The 15718-nt window shown below is 43.6% G+C and overlaps 1 pseudogene; it reads left to right on the forward strand.

Annotated features, from left to right (window-relative positions):
- The first annotated feature begins 14566 nt into the window (after positions 1–14566).
- Positions 14567–15517, forward strand: LOC147733603 (zinc finger MYM-type protein 1-like; annotated as a pseudogene).
- The last annotated feature ends 201 nt before the right edge of the window (positions 15518–15718 follow it).

Here is a 15718-nt window from a genome sequence, read left to right on the forward strand (position 1 = left end):
AATGCGGGTTTGAAATAATATCCGCAATCAGTAGTGGTCAACATGTTTCTGCATATCAAGAAAAGATTTTCATGCATTCTTCAGGACCTGTTATTTCAAAACTACTGCTTTTCGTGAAAAAATGTTTAAAAAGATATCACCTGTAGATTCAGGTCATGTGCTCAACCACATATCAAAGTTGGTGGTTGAGGCGCTTCACCCCACCTGGCTGCGGCTCAGGTATGAGGAGCACCGCTCTGTCCGTCGATGTCCGTCGATGTCTCCCGACAGTTATCCGAGCTGTACTAGGCATAGCCAGCCATCAGATATGAAAAGGGGTCAACGGCACCGGGGGCGCAACCTGGAACTGCCCCCAGAGGCAGCCCCACTGGTAGCCGTGTTCACTGGGGTATCCCCAATAAGGGGAGACACTATTGAAACCACCGCTGATTTAATGACCAAAGCCAGACAGTGGTGCCATCAGTTTAGCACAGGTGGCGAGGAGGTTGTTTGCGCTCTCACTATGGCAAGGAGGGTCCACTGGGTGGGGCACTGCCCTAAGAAAATCCCTGGAGACTGTGTAGTGGTTAATTTTAGTAACATGCATAGTGCTGAAAGGTTATTTTGGGACGGCTCGAATATCGATAATAAGGGGATTAGACCTCTCCCTCTGGGGTTCTTCTATCCCCCAGTATGTGCCCACAATCACCATCAGCACCCAAAAAAGCACCACACACGTTATACCTCTCTCCCCACTCACAAATCTTCAACATCCTACCAGGCAAGGATGAGTGCGCAGAGGAGTTCCACACAAGGGCTTCCAAGGGGAGGGGAGACTGTCGCCCTACCTAGACCCACAGTAACAGCTGCACAATCAGATTCCCTTGTACATCTTTCGCATAGGGATGACATAGAGCAACATAATCGCTTTTCACTTCTCTCACAGATGGATTCTAATGATTGACTGAGAGATGAACTCATGGGTCCTGGAATTGGGATAAGTGACGCAACCCAAATAACACATAATCAGGTGCCCACATGTAAAATGATAAGCTGGAACGTGGCGGGGACTAGATCAAAAAGCTCTGATACCATTTGGTTACAGTTTTTAAAACAGTTCGATATCCTGGCTTTCCAGGAAACCTGGGATGCAGAGTCCAGTTTCTTTTTAGATGGGTACCGTAGTTTTTCTATCCCCGCGGTGCAGGGTTCCGCTGGGAGACCTAAGGGGGGTTTACTTTTTCTTACCTCTCTAGACTTAATAGGTACTTTTAAAAACCTCAAGGTAGAGTCAGACAATTTCCTTATAATAGAATAACGGATTTTTGATCAACATTACCTTCTAATTAATCTATATAACTCAATAGGAAACTCCCCGCAAGAGGATCACTTTAGTGCGCTACATAACTGTCTGTTTTAACTCTAGGTGGGGTGTCAGACAAGGCTGTATTCTGGCACCCCTCCTATTTACAATCTACATTAATGGACTGGAAAAATCCTTGTCTGGGGTAAGGGCGGACATTCCGCGTGCGGGGGATCGGGTATCCTGGTCCTCCTGTACGCTGATGATGCCGTGTTGATTGCCCGGACAGGGGTGGCACTACAGAGGCTGCTGGATAATTTTGGCACCTTTATGGAGTCATTAGACCTAAAAGTTAACAGCAGCAAATCCCACGTAATGATCGCGGGGGGTCGCAGGAAGATCAGCAAGATCACCACATTTAGATGCCTGGGTAAACAACTCTCCAGGGTACCAGTGTTTAACTACCTAGGCGTCTTATTTGATGAAAAGGGTAATTGGTTCCCCCAGCAGAAACAGAAGAGTAATGCTGTCATAAGATCTACATCAGCCCTTCTTAGTTTTGCCAAAAGGTTGGGAGCGAACCCATGGAGGCCATGCTAAAAATATATAGGTCTAAATGCTGTGCAATCGCATCTTATGAGGCTTCTATATGGGGATACGCCTCCGTCAGCAAAATCCAACTTGTGGAAAATAGATTTCTTAGATCCTTGTTGTCGGTTCCACAGTCAACCCCAACTCTTTCTATACATTCTGAATTAGGTGTAGGCTACATCACAGATCAACTAAAAGCAGCTCCCCTGATTTGCTGGGCAAATACGTGGCTTAATTAGGAAATCACCCTTAACCATCTTATCCTCAAAGATTGCTTAGCCTTGGAGAAGGCAGAGGGAATCCCATGGCTGGCATACGTTAGAGCGGCGTGTGTCAGACTGGGTCGACCTGAATTATACACAGCCCCAGAGGGAATTAAGAAAGAGGATGTGGTTTGGATCAAACACAATTTTAGAACTTTGTTGGAGGCAGAGAGGGAGGAAGAGGAGCTTAAAAAAAGGGGTGCAAGAAGTATCTATCTTTTACAGTCATCCACCTCAATAGAACCCTATTTAAAGATTGTCACGAAACCTTTCCACCGTTTTCTGTTGACAAGATTTAGGTTCAATTTAATACACCTCACCTTAGGTTCCTTTCCGCACTGGGCTAAACCTGAAGATTCTGCACCGTGCTCTTGTGATAATTTTTCCACACAAGATACACTTCATTTAATTATGTTTTGCGAAAAGTTTTCTGTGGCTCGTTACAAATTTCTAATCCCCATACTACGAGAAGCAGGCTTCTTGCAAGTAAGACCAGCCCTCTTACACTTGCAACTTCTGAGTAGCGTGCACACCATTTTTAGTGTAGCAAGTTTCCTGGTGGCAGCAGTGAGGATTAATAGAAAAAGCGTGAATACCTGTTTGCTTTAAGGCACAGTAGGAGGAGTAGGGGGAACTCAGTTATAAATTATGATAACACAATAGTTGCACTTCTGTTTTAAATTGTAGTTTTTTTATAGAGGTGTTACAAAGTTTAACATTTGCACAAATCATGAATTGTAAATATTGTGTATATATATGAACATTTGTAAAACTTTGCATAATTATTTATTTGTATATAGTATCGTTTTAAACTGTAGCTTCCTTAGTGGTGCTATAAAGTTTGTTATATGCACAAATCATGAACTGCAAATATTGTGTATATGTAGGAACAGCTGCTAAAACTTTGCACACCTATCTATTTGTACATTACATTTTACATTTTTTCTTGCAACTTGTATGTATGTATGTTTGATGCTGCTTTTATGATTTTAATTAATCGAAATAAAGACTTTTGACTGACTGACTGACACTATCTTTTGCTCGACTTTTGCATTGAGTGATTTTTTAAAAATAATTGCAATGCCCTTGACGTTGCAGTCTTGGTTGGTGCATACATAAGTGTCCACCCAACTAAGTTTTTTTCACTATTTGTTCCCACTCTACCTTCAAGAGATGTGTTTCTTGGAGTATGATCACTTCATTGTCCACTTCTTTAAGTACTCGAATATCCTTCTCCGTCTACTATTTGTTCTGAGCCTATTTACGTTCCATGATAGAACTTTAAATTCTTTAGTTTCTGCCATCACACATTTCTTTGTAGGTAGGTACTTAAGCTAGATTCATTTTTACAATCCCAATAGACTCCTTCTATTTTTAATGCTGAGGAATTTTTTTTTGTTTTTTCCCTAGTTTGCTCCCCACCCGTGGTGATTTTTTTGCATGTTTTTGTATTTTTTTTTTGTGACGTTCACTGATGCCCACCCCGAGGAAGCCTCCTGTCTTTTTTTTGGGCGGTATTGTTTGCCCTTTTGAGTTCCATAAGCTCGCCTTAAGTTACGTACATTTTTTGCTTTAACTTACATTTGTGGTCCGCAGTTGTTCCTTTATTTGCTCTATGAAAGTTTCTACCTCACTGGGCTCCCTAATATTATACATTTTGTTTTGCCACATGATTCTCAGTGCAGTGGGGAATCTCATCTGGACTGTGGCTCCGAGGGACTTTAGCTCTTGCATAAATTGTCCTAACTCCCACTGTCTGTCGTGGGTGGCTTCAGACATATCAGAACGAATCCTGAAAGACCAGTTGTCTTTGTTTAGGGAATTGCTCTTTAGACTCTCGCTAAGTAGTCTTTCCTTTAGTGTATATGTTTTAAAGTTTATTAGGATTTTTCTTGGGGTCCTTCTCTCTTTACTTTTTCCAAAGGGGTCTCGATGCACCCTCTGTATATCGTCAGCCAGATTCACCTCTTTGGTCCAGGGAAAGTATTCTTCTAGTAGTGAGATGATAAATTTCTTGATGTCAGATCCTTCAAGATTTTCTGGAACATTTAAGATCCTCAGATTGTTTTTCCTTGCTTGATTTTCTAATGATTGGAGCTTTTCTTTTGTGTTTCTGTCTGAGTCTCTTAGTTTTCTAATCTCCTTCTGATTAGCATCTACTTTTTTACTTAGGGTCTCCACCACTGCCTTGACTGCTGATACCCTATCACTCAGTGCATTCATTTTTTGATCTAGGGTTTCACAAACCTCCTGGATCTTGGCTTGATTGGTTTCGGAGATTGTGAATTCCTCTCTCATCTCTCCCAGCACTTTCTCCATAAAATTCTCCATGATTTTTCCCGTTTGTTCTATGATGGAGTGAGGGAGACCTGGATTAGGCATCTGGGGTTCATTTATATCTGGTTGTAACGAGTCTCCTTGAACCTCCATTTGTGGACTTATGAGAGTATTGTTTCCTGTGCTCATGTTGTTTCTTTGTTCTTCGGTGTGCGGTAGCTCTCCTGGGGGAAGATCAGTCTTTGGTGTACTAGTTAAGTCTCGGAGTATTAGGGGGTTATCTCTCACTTGTGTCGGTTGCTGAACTTTAAAAAAAGATCTCAGCGAGGGGGTAACTTTTATTTTTTGTTTTGTTTGAGCCTCTGCTATCTGAGACCTGGGTTTAGGTTGGCGGTCACGGTTGGGGGTGACTTTCAGTTTTTTTCTGGGTTCACTGGTAGAACTGCTTGTTTGGTAAGGGGGAAGAAGCCTTGCTTAGGGAATTGCCTGTTTCTGAGGCAGTAGCTAGATCTTATCTCTTCTTCAGGTTGAAAATTCCCTTTTTCTTCTGTTTTAGTGCCGGATTGTAGGGTTTGTAACTCTGAACTCTCCCCTTCCACCAATCAGCCCTCCCGGCACCTCCAATACACTCTTTTCCTTCACCCTTTCCTAGTGAGCCCTCCTGGTTACCCCCTTTGCACCTTTCAATCAAGTCCAAAGCAATGCCCCCTGTCCTTTCTTTTCCCCTCGTACCTTGTTCATGAGATATGAGCTGGAGCTGAGAGGAGTCCACCGGTCCTCGTCTTTTGGATGTATTTGTTGCTTGTATTTTATTTCAGCATCTTCTGTTTTTACTCTCTCAATCTGGCCCTGCGTGTACTGGGAGTCTTTATTTCGCTTTCCTTCCCAGAGGATAGCATTGGTATTGGGGCTAATACTGATTGTAGCTTTTCCCTCTCCCCTCCATGCGTGGACAGTTTCAGCTCTGGTTCTGGCTCCGGCAGCGCTGCCCTTCCTGCCCCGGACACAGCACTGCTCCCGATGTACTGGAGAGCCTATGCGGTCGCTACTGCCTCTGCTGCTGCCACTCTTCCCCTGGAAGAGGAAATCGACTCTCCCGAGCGCTCTCCGGCACTCCCTGTGTGCGCCAGATGCCGCCGCCCAGAGTCCGGGGAAAACAACGAGGCTGCTGCTGTCGTCCTTGACTCCCTGCGGGTGAGAGTCCCGCATCCCCCGTAGGTCTACCACGGGCCGACTTCTCCGACTTTCCCCGACCTCGAGAATCCTCAGAGCTTCAGTGGGTAGATAACCTTTCTTTTTTTTCGCTAATGTATCGTAGTGGTAATATTCATGTAGCAATTCTTAATTATAATAGGCGGCGAGCATGGAGTTCCCGACCGGACCTTCTAGCCGGCCGCCATTATTATTTGAAAGTTTTATAGCGCGCGAACCAGATCCTTGCGGATATCAAAGCGCTTTACAAACAGTGAAAAAATGTATACAAAAACAATATACAATAGCATAAATAAGCAGAATGAGATATAAAAACATAATACGGCAGTACACAATACAGAAATACAGACGTGTGTGGATAAAGTGTGCATAAAAACAGCCAAGAGAGGTAGATCAAAAGCTGCATCCTAAGATGCGCTAAATCTTGACTCCAATATAGAGAAAGGTGCGGGCCGAGAGAGCCAACATGCGATGTAGATTGTCTGTTTGCATCTATATAGGTCGTGAATGTCAGAGAGGCTCATGTGAATTTTTCCATGAGGATCGCCTTTACTTCCTTTTTGAACAGTGCAGTAGATGTGGTAAGTCTGGTTTCTGGGGGTAGTGCGTTCCAAATCCTAGGAGCCATCCCTGAGAAGGAGTGTTTGTAAGTTTTTGCCTTGATAAATCTATGTGGCTTCAATAATAGGCTTTCTGCACTTCTTGTGGATCTCTTGCCTCCCGAGATAGACAGTTTCCGAGAGAGATAGCTGGGTGCTTTATGGTGAATGGCTTTGTGGGTTAAGCATGCTATTTTTAGGTGAATTCTGGCTTCCCATGGTAGCCAGTTCAACGCTTTCAGGTTGGGGGAGATGTGAGACCTTTTTTTTGAGCCCGTGATGAGCCTGGCTGCAGCGTTGATGGTGGCACTTAGTGGTGCTGTTGTAGCTTTGGCGAGACCGCAAAGGGACACACTTCCGTATTCGATCCTGGGGATAACTAGAGCTTGAACTGCCGTTTTGAGGTCGTTTTTTGGTAGGAAGGGTTTAAGTTTCCTTAGAATATTAATCTGAAATCTTCCTCGTATCCCCATGTAGGTCAACATGTTTCTTGCCACTACTTCAATTAGAAGGCAATTCTTCAGGACCTTAAACGTAATCTATCCACACTTTTTGGTGGTAGTACACCATTAATAAAAATAGTGACCACCCTTCCAGCACCTTAAAAAGTGGTACCTGTAGATCAATTTGGAGTCAACCTTGGTTGGGTTGTGGTGATGTTACATTGGTAGCCGGTGGGCCCGATCACTGAATAGTTCAGTGTCTAGGAAGAAGCTGTGTTCCCGTCGACAGACCTAACCTCGCTCCGCCGGCCCCGCTTGTATAAGCGACCTTATAACAGGGTTGCGCCAACTTTCACAAATGCCATTTCAGACGTCAAAAGCGCACAGGAACCCAAAATCAATGCGGTGGCCCTGAAGGTTGGGCTTTTGAAAGTGGATCATAAAAAGCTTTCACAAATGAGCAAATCTGCCATTACCACGATATGTCTGTTGGTCCGCGAAGTACAAGTGCAGCTATAGGTCCCTTGGTACGAAGTCCACTATCTGAAGGTGAAAGTGGACAATGATGAAGGATGCCCATGTCAAAATATTGTGCACATCGTTAGTTTGTCAGAAAAGGTGAAAGGCTCAAGTATGGACCTCTACTTGGAGGACTGGACTGGTTGACACACACAGTACTGACTGGGAAACAATCATCCTTCTTTTCACTTGAGTGTTCACTTATAGTTTGGGCTATCAGCCACCCCCAGTTAACCCTCTCCAGGCTGGTAGAGCCAAGACTATTCAACTACAGGGACCATGTTTATATTCTTACACATGTCCCTCAGTAAAGACCCTTAAACTGTTAAAAAGTGCAAAGTGCACATCGATCTGTACTACATGTCGCAGGTGAAGAATTGTCGAGAGTCCTTTTTAGAAGTGAGGAGACGACTCTCCCAACTGAACCATTACTCCCTGATGTTCCCAGCCACACAAAGGGTATTGGATGATACTTCACCATCCTGATGGATGCCTGAGACTGGCTGGAGTCAAAAGGGATACAGAGGCCGGCAGATCAGACCGACGACGGAGGACAGTGGTGAACCTAGAAGCACAGACAAAGGGCGCCCCGCCAGAGAGCAGGCTACCAAGGAGCTTGCACAGGTAGTAGAGGAACTCAGAATGCAGGAATGTGGGGTTACCTAGAGGGAACATGGCTAATCAATTTGGGGTTGATGGGGTTGATGGTGGGGACATTGAAGAGGTTGAGACTGCATTCAGACAAGGCCCACAAATGATTCCAATGGCTGCAGATTTATTGATCTGATCTTGTTGACCATTTTAAGGTGCTCACTTGACTTCTGTAATCACCCTACTTCTCAGGATCGAGGGTATTAGTAAGAAAAATCCACGGCAACAATTGTACTGCTATGGTCTTGTTTAATATGCACAAGTACACATAGATTAGGGAAAACAATAGTAAGAGCGATACTAGTCTCGCACTACAAGGTCTCTCCTACGTTACCCATCAGCCGTTGGCTCCTAGTTCATTAGGGCCGATGATCCAACTGTCCTCTGCATGGACACCGGTCCCGGTGTCTGGCCAACAGAGGACACTGTGCAGAGAAATGGCCGAAAATGCCGTTCGAAAACGACTGATGGGGAATCACGCTGAGGCGTCCTCTTTAATCTGCAACTCGCCTCGGGAACACCTAGCCTGGCGCTCCACCGAGGGGTCAGAAGCAATATCAATAACGTCCCAAAACAGAGATGCAGCAACCACCTCCTTTGGTGGGCATCTCTGTTCCTGTCTGTCCCGGGAGCGTAAAACCCAACGATCTACCAAGACTCCAATGCTGAAGAATGAAACGAGCACTGCTCGCTTCTAGGAAACAATACCGAAGTTCCGAACTGCGGTACTTACTTCCAACGCCGAACTGCTCACAGCTCCTTGTTCCGTGAACCAAGGGAAATCGGAACGCAACGGACCGCCGACCAGGAATCAAAATATTCAACAGTGTCCCTTCGGCCAATGCGCTTTAAGTACGCTTTTCCGGGTGTGTGATGCGCGCGCTTAGCATTCCGGATCTTGTGGTTCATGAGCCTTCCGTGATGGGATCTGTCTTCTTGCGGCTGTTGTGTTCAGCGTTTCCACCGCGCCCCAGAGATCCTGACAACTTCCCACAAGGCGGGTGACTAGCTGGAGAGGGTGGGGCCACCTGTCGCAGCAGTATGGACTCGCAGGAGCTGCACTTGCTGTCAAAAGCAATGTAATTGGAAGCATGTGAATTGGGTGGAATGACCGGAGCTCCACTTCATCGAGCATTGCAGTGACAACCCTCTTTTTTCCCAAAATGACCCAGTTCAATGCACTGTTTTACAATGTGGTTTGTTTGGTGGGTGACGTTTTTAACCCCTGCAAGGGATGAGGAGTTCTGGGGTTGTTTGTTACAAAGCCAGGATTGTCCAAGTTATTCTTTTTATGGTGCGGTCAGATTGGGATGCAGGATTGGAGATCCCCAGACATGGGGTTCCCTCTTACTCCTTTTTCCAGCCTGTGACTAGACAAGATGGAGGTCTAATCTCTCGATATCACATACTGACATAAAACATTAGAGGGAAGGCCACTCAGACAAAGCATTACAGAATACATGCATACCTGATACATTTTGCATGACTTCAGGAGATGCACTTAACTGCTGCAGAATTACACAATTAACAGAAGCGCTGGTGGGGATTAGTAGTGGGTAGCACTTATTTCACCTACTCCAGAGAGGTCCTTATTTGGGTAGTTGTCTTTGTTATGTGCCCCAAAATGGTTGACCAGATAGATGAGATAGCTCTTGAGTGGGTGTCAGATGGAGACCCACTGTCCCTTGTAGCTGTTCATGCACTGAATGCTGGAATCCCCAATGTTCTGGCCATGTTGACACCGACATTACTAACTGACATACAGGTCCCTCGTGTGCAGGGTGTAGATTTTAATTGCATGCCTGATGAACGTATGGACCACTCTACCCCTCTGTTAACAGGGGTATACGAAGAGCTTAAAAAAATAGGTGCATCATAGTCAGGTGCTTGAGGTGTGGCGATCGCCGTTTCTGGAGCTCAGAGATTATCCAGTCCGCTGCTGAAAGGAGGAGATGTGTCTTCTTAGACCCCAAGACCGCATCATTGGAGAATAACACAAGTTATCCAATAGGCGACGTTCTCATCATGTCACAATCTGAGTGCCATTGAACTGGGTGCGCACTCATGTCTTATGGTCTTAAAATAAACGACAAAATACTTACTGCTGCCATCTAAGTTATACATGTGCTGATGTGCATATCACTGCTGACTCAACCTTTCATCCTTCTGAAGTCACTATACTGAACACCAGGCGCTGGATGTTCTGCAATAAAATGTGATTTATAGGTTCTGGTGCCATTTACATATACTTTGGTCTATTGATTTAAGAGATGAATTGACTCCCAGTGGCATTGTATCCACACACGGACCGGCTCGCGCGTAAACCCTCCCCCTCATCCCCTAGGTTACAAAATTTACAGTTACACTGAGGGCCAGGTGGAGGGGTGTAACTATCACCAGAACCCCAAGACCGCATCATTGGAGAATAACACAAGTTATCCAATAGGCGACTTTCTCTATTATTTGTTTGAAGCAATCTGCAGTCAAAAAATGCTTCCCCAGAAAAAAGCGTTTTTTTAAAAATAATTTGTTAAATATAAGAAGAGGGTCTAAGCATTAAAAGACACTCACAGGATACTTTTCAGTGCAGCCAGTTGCCTCAAAAGAGCGCAACGTATTTGACGATCTGCGGAGGTCTGCCTGGGTCAAACGTGTGTACTTAACCTTTGGGGCCGCTGTCAGCTTGTCCCGCTAGTGCCTGCTTGGGAATTGGGGCCGGTGATAACTTAATCTCCATCTCTCAGACAAGCACTGCCACGACACATCAATGCAGAGCAAAGCAGGGCCTGCTGCTATCCTGGCTTCATCTGCAAAGCCTGTCACTGAAAGGATTCAGTTCGCACAGACGACCCTGCACTGCCATTAAAACAGTAGCTAGGCCAGAAAATATTTCGGTCATTCAAACCTTTGCACTCTTCTTGCCCTAATATTTTAATCCAATACTTATTTACGGAGGGTAAAATTACAATTAGATTGTCTGTGGCTCCAAATCCGGGGCTTGCTATTTAATGTTCAAGAACTCTTAAATTTGTTCTGACTTTAGCAATATTTGAAGAGACACGCAGTTTGGTTGTTTTAAAATTGAAAGAAATGCGTAATTCTCTCCTTCAAGAGGTGAGCTTTTGGTAGAGGCGTTCTCCTTTGCTGAGCACAATCTAACAGTGGAAATAATATGTCCTTGAATCTGCCCCTAGGTGTAGCTAACAAAGGACCCTGATTCCACCCAGCACGTTAAAGCGTTGTTTACTTTCCACGAAAAGAGCACTGATTGATTAAGCTATGGGTAAAGGTGAAGCCCAGCCATGTGGGTTGGGGCTGCCGTGAACTAAATGCATTGGCATGCAGCTTAGACAACAGTGAAACTAGCCATTCCGTACTTAATGGGACTTATTTCACAGGTATGACATGACAGTGAAATCGTCCGGGGTTGGGGGATGAATTACTGCAAGTGAAACAGCAATAAAATCAGCTGACATGAAAAAATAGAATGATCCAGAAAACCAAGATTCTGTTGTGATTAGATATGTTCTGTGCCACACATGACATGTTTTTTTATAATACATGTGAAAAACACATGACTTTAGTTTTGGTTAAAATTCTTAATTTAGGGGAACAATTATTAATTTAGGGAACCAGCTACTTCTAGTGAATTTTGACATTTTTACACATACCTACAATCTCTGCAAAGATTTTGCCTTGTTAGTACCAGTGTAACATACAAATGCAGCAATGAGAAAGGTGACCAGTCAACCTTTGTAAAGGACCCTCCACTTTGCAGCAACTTAAGTCACATTTTATCAGTAATTTTTGATCCCTGTGAGCTACAAACCATTTTTTTGTTAAAACTGTCAGATAATGCAGCAGATGATGAATTATGTGGCAAATATGGTACAACTATAATTATGTACAAAACATTTGCAAACTAGGATATTTTGCTATTCATATCTGAACTGCGGAAAAGGGAAAAGTACTGATAACAGACACTGCTTGGCTCAGAGACAAATGGCTTGTGATTCCACTTGTAAGCGTATTTGGGACATTCTGTGATTGGAAACATATCCCACTTTGTGAATGTATTTTAATGTCAATAACTCGTATTAAACCTTAAATAAGCATGTGCGTCTATTGTTTGAATTAGATAGCGTAGTAGTTTGCAATTGGTCAGTGAAATGCCAAATAAATACTAAAAATAGGGAAGTTTTGCTCTTTCTGGCCACACTTCTGACTCTGCCTATACATCTAATCCTCAGGTTATTCTGGGCCTCTGATTTTCTGCCCACAGTTCTCCTACTTCTTCCCTCCACTCTGACCACTGCTTTCAGCTGATTTTGTTTTGAATGTCGAGGCCCACAAACTGGAGTATTATCAGAGTTTGACTGTGGGGTTAAGCGCGACAGTCGCAGATCACAGGTGGCTCAGGTGGGAACTGGGGCTTGAAATTAGGAATCACAGGCTGCATTGGGGCATGGGCTCTTTCCCTGTGCCTTGCCATTTTACTAATGAAGCCTAATAAACGTACCAGATGACACTTTCAGGAAAAATGCTATTTTATAGTCCCTGACTTTCCTTAAGCACAATAATGCATCCTGGTATGTGTAGTGTTGCATTACATCAGCTTAACCAAGTGGACTAATATACCTGAGAGCAATATCAGGAAAAGGGAAGACCCATGGCTTGACCACTGTGTATCTAATGATATAGAGTACTCTGATAACATTAATGGTAAGCCGCATTTATTCAGACAGAACCTCTCAGAACCCAGAGAGAAATATGAGGGCCCTTTTTGAAGGTGTGGCAAGTGCAAACTGAGTTGCCCCATTATCAAGTCTTTTACCATTAATGGCCTGACAATGTTCCCAAATTAAAAATGGATTTTCCCGCTTAAGCCTCTTGTGCTTGTGTTTGTGATTGACAAAAAGTGCAAGAGATTTACTCACAGTCTTGAACCAGCATTTGAAATGTGAGTAGCCCTTATGACCCCACTGCACCAGTCGGCGCACTGCACCTTTAGAAGTGTCAGGCCTGCTAGGGCATCTTCTTGATAAAACGTGTGCCAAGTGCCACATGCCCTCTGAGCTGTCTGTTTGTGTTTGTATGTGACAGCTGTGGGTACTCTTGAATTAGGGACACTCAAGTGGGATTTCAAGGAAAAATTATGCTTTTGAATACTGTACAATTTAGATTTTCAGCATAGTGACATTAAATTTTAAAGCCCCAAGTGGGCAAGAATTATAGATGAGGTCATCATCCACTTGTGGCTCTTTAGCCAGCAGCCCTTTGCATTCTGGTACTTGTAGTTTTATGTTTTCTACTATAGGCATGGACTTTGAAATCTAGCCTTACATAGTGTAGCTGAGTGCCAACCAGCAGTGGTAAAGTTAGCTGGTTTCTGAGCTATTAATGCTTTGTGAAGTAGTGTTCTTTAAAGCAGTGTTTCTTTAATGTGTAAACTTTCCACCTGCAGGGGTCTCACCTATGGTACAAAAAATGAACATAGTATTTGCACTATTTTTTATTTGATTTTTAAGGCTGGGAACTGGCAATTTGGTACTCACTCCCTTACATATTTTCAGAGCAAGGGCAGGCTATGGCAGAGTAATGGTTGAATAGAGGCCAGAGGTTCCTTGCACCATGTTTGAGTCTTCGTGCATCTCACACACACTCACACTCTCTCCTAGTTCAGTGTTTCACAATTCTCTATTGCTCTTAAAACTATGTGGAGTTTTACACCTGATGGTAGCTTGGCTCAGGGTACTGCTAATGAAGACTTTGTCTCAAGTCCCTCAGTTTCATTTCTTTGTACTAGTCATCATTTAGCAACTGAGCAGGATCATCTTAGTACCGCATTTGAGTAGCCAGCACCTTTTCCAAGTCCACAGACGAGCACCGGCTCACCAGAACCATTGCCTGGTGGTAAGTCTCCAGAGGCCCAGAGCAGAAGGAAACGCAGCACTACAAGCCGTCGGAATCCAGTAGTCAGTCCGACCAGCAACTTGCAGCCAGTGAGTGGATCAAGAAAATTGCAAAAGAGGTCTACGGCTGCCACAACTACTGCTAATAAGTAAGTACACTATAGTATTGTCTAGCGTAAAAAAATAATGATTTCTTGGCCAATCTGTTTGGATACTTTTCTTCAGATTGTGATAATTCACTCCCTTTCTCAGCATCACATTATTTGTGCATTTTCTCTTTCTATGCTATGTTCAGACCAATTCTGTAGTACAGTACTTGTATTACTCAGACCAAATGCCTTATAATGTATCATTTTCCCCAACAGAGTATTTTTGCTACAAATACAAAAATACTTTGCTTTAGAAAACCTGCTTTGATACATTGCCTGTCATCTTCAGCTAAAAGAGATTTTTCAGTTAGGTTTATTTGCCACCATAAAAGATATACTGCAGTGCCTTATGTATTTCTAAAACACACTCTAGTCAGGTAAGATGCTGACTAGAATGCTCTTCTTACTGTGGAAACCTTAAGGGGTTATAAAACAACTGGATAGACCTTCTGGGAAGCCTTTGCACATGCATCATTTCCCCTCACTGTCGCACTACATTGGAAGAGGATCCTTATACTGGAGGAAGGTTTTGCCCCTCATACTTCCTGCGTTGATTACATGAGAGAGTGCACACAAAAGACTGTTTGCAACTTTTAAACTGCAGTTAAATATTCTGTATGTCCCCAAATTGCAACTGCTATAAACTTATTTGTTCCTTTTTTTCTAGAATGGACATCCAGAAATTCTTTGCCAAGAAACAGCCAAGTGAAGTGAACCTATATTCAGACTACTCAGAAATGAACACGATTCATAGTGATGATATGTCAGAACTGCAGTCGGTAATTCAATACGGAGTTGGGGCCACAGATTTAGAAATATCAAGTGATTGCACACTGCTCCCTGGAACATTTTGTGGAGTTGTCACTGCCTCAGACGAATCAAGCAACAGTTCTTATGCAACAACAACTAGTCTTCAGGATACAGAGGAAACACTTGTAATCACAGTGGCACCAAACCAACTGCACAAGAGCACATTGCCAGTTCAAATCATTGTAACACAGTCACAAATAAAGAAAAAGTGCATTCTAGATTTTCAAGGAAGACGGTTCCAGGATTTCCCCTGGCTTCATTACAGCAGTAGAGTGGCAGGAGTACTATGCTTTCACTGTGCAAAGGCTAAGTCACTGAAATTAACTGAGCTTACCAAGAACACAGAAGAAGCATTTTGCAGCCCCGGTTACACCAACTGGAAGAAGGCAATAGAAAGGTTCAAAAAGCACCAGAACAGTTATGCTCATTCATATGCTGTGAGTCAACTAGTATAGTATAGAGGAGGCCAATCAATCAATCAACAGTTATCACAGCAAGTCCAATAACAACAGAAAGAAGCTTGGCTTTGTCTTAACAAAATCATTTGTACCATAGCTCTTCTGGCAAAACAAGGCCTTGCACTCCGAGGTCATGATGACAGTGATGGGAATTTCCGTCAATTTCTTATTGCACAAGCAGAGGATGTACCTTCTTTGAAACAGTGGATTACAGCAAATCGAGCAGAATATCTTAGCCCAGACATCCAAAGTAAAGTGATTCAGTTACTGTCTCATGCAATTTTGCACCAAATCCGTACAAATATTGGTGACAATCCATACGCAGTCATGGTCTTTCTCTGTCAAAGTTGAGAGCACAAACATATAATGGTGCAGCAAATATGGCAGGGAAATACCATGGTGCGCAAGCATTAATACGCCAAGATCAACCACTTGCTCTTTATGTCCATTGTGGAGCACATTGTACAAATCTGGTGATGCAGGCTGCAGCACATAAATGTTCCAAAATGGAAGATGCACTACTTTATGTCCACAAACTATGACATGCCGTAC

Source organism: Lissotriton vulgaris, chromosome 2_1 (genome assembly GCF_964263255.1).
Source record: "Lissotriton vulgaris chromosome 2_1, aLisVul1.2, whole genome shotgun sequence".
In the NCBI taxonomy this organism is placed as follows: Eukaryota; Metazoa; Chordata; class Amphibia; order Caudata; family Salamandridae; genus Lissotriton; species Lissotriton vulgaris.